Here is a 3,729-nt window from a genome sequence, read left to right on the forward strand (position 1 = left end):
CACGATACCGTTGACAGTCTTATTTCTTCCGTTATCAACGGTAATAAGACGTGACTAGCTTAGACGTTGTGACGTCGTTATTAGTGCCGCCGATGTTCTGTTTTCTGGATCCACGTCATCACTGCCGATATTTTATGTTGTTTTTCATACCGTTTAATAATATATATATATATATATATATATATCTAGTGGTTTAACTACTACAGATCCCCAATTGAACATCTTCCTACCACTACAGATCCTTAATTGAACATCTTCCTACCTCTACAGATCCTCAATTGAACATTTTCTTACCACTACAGATCCCGTATTGAACATCTTTCTACCACTACAGATCTCTAATTGAACATCTTCCTACCTCTACAGATTCCCCATTGAACATCTTTCTACCACTACAGATCCTCAATTGAACATCTTCCTACCACTACAGATCCTCAATTGAACATCTTCTTACCATTATCTGTAGTGGTAGGAAGATGTCCAATTTGGGATCTGTAGTGAAAGGAAGATGTTTAATGGGGGATCTGTCCCTAATTGGACATATTCCTACCACTACAAATCCCCCATTAAACATCTTCCTTTCACAACAGATCCCTAATTGAACATCTTCCTACCACTACAGATCCTCAATTGAACATCTTCTTACCACTACAGATCCCATATTCAACATCTTCCTACCACTACAGATCCTCAATTGAACATCTTCTTACCACTACAGATCCCCCATTAAACATCTTCCTTTCACTACAGATCCTCAATTGAACATCTTCTTACCACTACAGATCCCCCATTAAACATCTTCCTTTCACTACAGATCCCAAATTGAACATTTTCCTACCACTACAGATCCCTAATTGGACATCTTCCTACCACTACAGATCCCTAATAAATAATTAAATAATTAACATGAAATTAAGTCAGGATATGAATGTTGATAATCTGTAACATTTTCATAACTGGAATAATTCCAGAACTTTTATTGTATGTAAGAGAATAGCACTATTATGGAAACAATAAACTTTTTTTTACACTTTGTGCTGCCATATACGTCATACTGTCAACCAAGCTCATGTCATTAACGTCGTTGATCTGGAAAGAACGGACAACGAAGGTACCGTGGTGGTATACACTTCGTTATTATAACTTCAGTTTTCTAGAGGATCAAAGATAAGCTCAGCCAACAGTCAATATCCAGTACCACAAAATAACAAATAACAAAGTTTATGTACCATTCTACGACTAATGATATATTCTGGAGAAGAACCAGTGTTTCTACAGACAGATCACGTGACGTGCAGCTGTAAAAAGAAAAAAAACCACCAAAAGCATTGATAATCCTGAAGTGTATAAAAAAACACGACTGATAACAAAGTTAGTCGCTAAATTTCTGATGACGTATTTTTAAACCACCACGTGAAATAACGTAATCAAATCAATTAAGAATTTTGGGCTGGCTAGTTTTAATAATTCGACACATAATATGTAATTAAGAGTTTGGGGCTGACGAGTTTTGATAATTTGACAATAATATGTAATTAAGAGTTTTGGGCAGACTAGTTTAAATAAATTGACACATAACAAGTAATCAAGAATTTTGGGTTGCTAGTTTAATAATTCGACACATAATATGTAATTAAGAGTTTTGGGCAGACTAGTTTAAATAAATTGACACATAACAAGTAATCAAGAATTTTGGGTTGGCTAGTTTTAATGATTTGAGACATAATATGTAATTAAGAATATTGGGCTGGGTAGTTTAATGGGTAGGTTATAAGTGGGATGTACTATAATTTCATTAATTATAGGTTATAAAGTACACAGACTGGAAGACTTTTGTGATAATTCTCTATATAAAAATGCCCTCCAGTAGCACAGCGGTATGTCTGCGGACTTACAACGCTAGAATCCGGGTTTCGATACCCGTGGTGGGCAGAGCCCAGATAGCCCAATGTGTAGCTTTGTGCTTAACTTCAAACAAACAAACAATCTATATAAAAATAATAATAATTCTCTATATAAAAAATTAAATACTATCCATCTTTAATATAAAGTTAAAATATTACTGTATTATTTAATGTAAACAGTTGAAGGTACCAACTGAAGTATATAAAACTAAAGTTACAAAAGAAACTTCATGTAGTGTTATACTGTGGTAAGAGTTTAATTTACAACCATATCTGATACATCATTACAGCAGTGATGTATTATTATCATTGTAGAACCACATTGGTTGTTAATTTACAGTGGCTACAGTTTGTTTACGGCATTGACAACACTGTTGCCTGTGTTTCCCCCTGTCAAAATATGACCTATTTTTAAACAGTCTTAGAATGATGTAGTTGAACCTTTTGCGTATTTCATGAATGTTCTTAATAAAATTTAATTTTGATTTGTCGTTTCGTGAAATGACGTTCATTTCAAGGATTGTGCTCATCACACGATTACGTTTGCAATACCTTTAAAATACATATGTCTATGATTGCAGAAGACAGAATATGACGATTGTTTCAAGAGTTGTGCTCATCACACCATTACCGGTTACAATACCTTTAAAAATATGTCTATGATTGCAGAAGTCAGAATATGAAGTTTGTTTCAAGGGTTGTGTTCATCACACCATTACGGTTACAATACCTTTAAAAAATATGTCTATGATTGCAGAAGACAGAATATGGCGTTTGTTTCAAGGGTTGTGTCCATCACAACATTACGTTTACAATACCTTTAAAAATATGTCTATGACTGCAGAAGACAGAATATGACGTTTGTTTCAAGGGTTGTGTCCATCACAACATTACGTTTACAATACCTTTAAAAAATATGTCCATGATTGCAGAAGACAAAATATGACGTAATATGTCTACGATTGCAGAAAGCAGAATATGACGTTTGTTTCAAGGTTGTGCTCATCACACCATTACGTTTGCAATACCTTTAAAAATATGTATATAGTTGCAGAAGACAGAATATGACGTTTGTTTAAATCATGGTTTACAATTACACACGTTCAAATAACAATAACGAAATAACGGATATTTTTGCTAGGCCTCTGGTGGGTTAGAGCTAAGTTTAAGGACTACTACCGCTAATATCCGAGGTTCGAGTCTCCGTTGTGAACAGATCGTAGATAGTCTCTTATGTAACTTTGCGCTAAAACAAACAGACAAACAAGTTTTATTTTATAAATTATACACGATGCTATAAATATATGTCAATTTTACGAAATATCCTTCTAAGATAAGTAAGAATAATTATATCACGATTCTAAAGCAATTATTCACGTGCATATTATGAGCAAAACAGATTTAAGCAACGACAGATTCTACCGTTGATAAGAAAAGAAAGAACACCTCGCGTGGCTTTACGTGAAATCCAACAAACAAGCGCTTTCATTTTAATAGTTTTGGAAACATTGTTTCACTAACGATAAATGGAAAACACGAGTGATCTTAATCTAATTAGGTAACTCTCTATTTCTGACTTTTTCGTCTAATCTCTTCCATTTTCTTCCTTTGTGCTCTTTCCCAAAACAATTTTTCAGCCAAACGTTTCCCAAATGTTTTATTTTACGTATGGTATGTTTTAGTCATATAAGAACAAAGATGACTTTTTTTTTGCGTGCAAGAAAAAGAGAAACGAACTAAAATGAACGCTCCTTTTCTTTCTGATTTAACATCAAATTTATTGAAATCTTAAGAAATATAAACGCAAGAAAATTGTTTGTTTTGA

This window comes from Limulus polyphemus, unplaced genomic scaffold (assembly GCF_000517525.1).
Source record: "Limulus polyphemus unplaced genomic scaffold, Limulus_polyphemus-2.1.2 Scaffold7769, whole genome shotgun sequence".
NCBI classification, from domain to species: domain Eukaryota; kingdom Metazoa; phylum Arthropoda; class Merostomata; order Xiphosura; family Limulidae; genus Limulus; species Limulus polyphemus.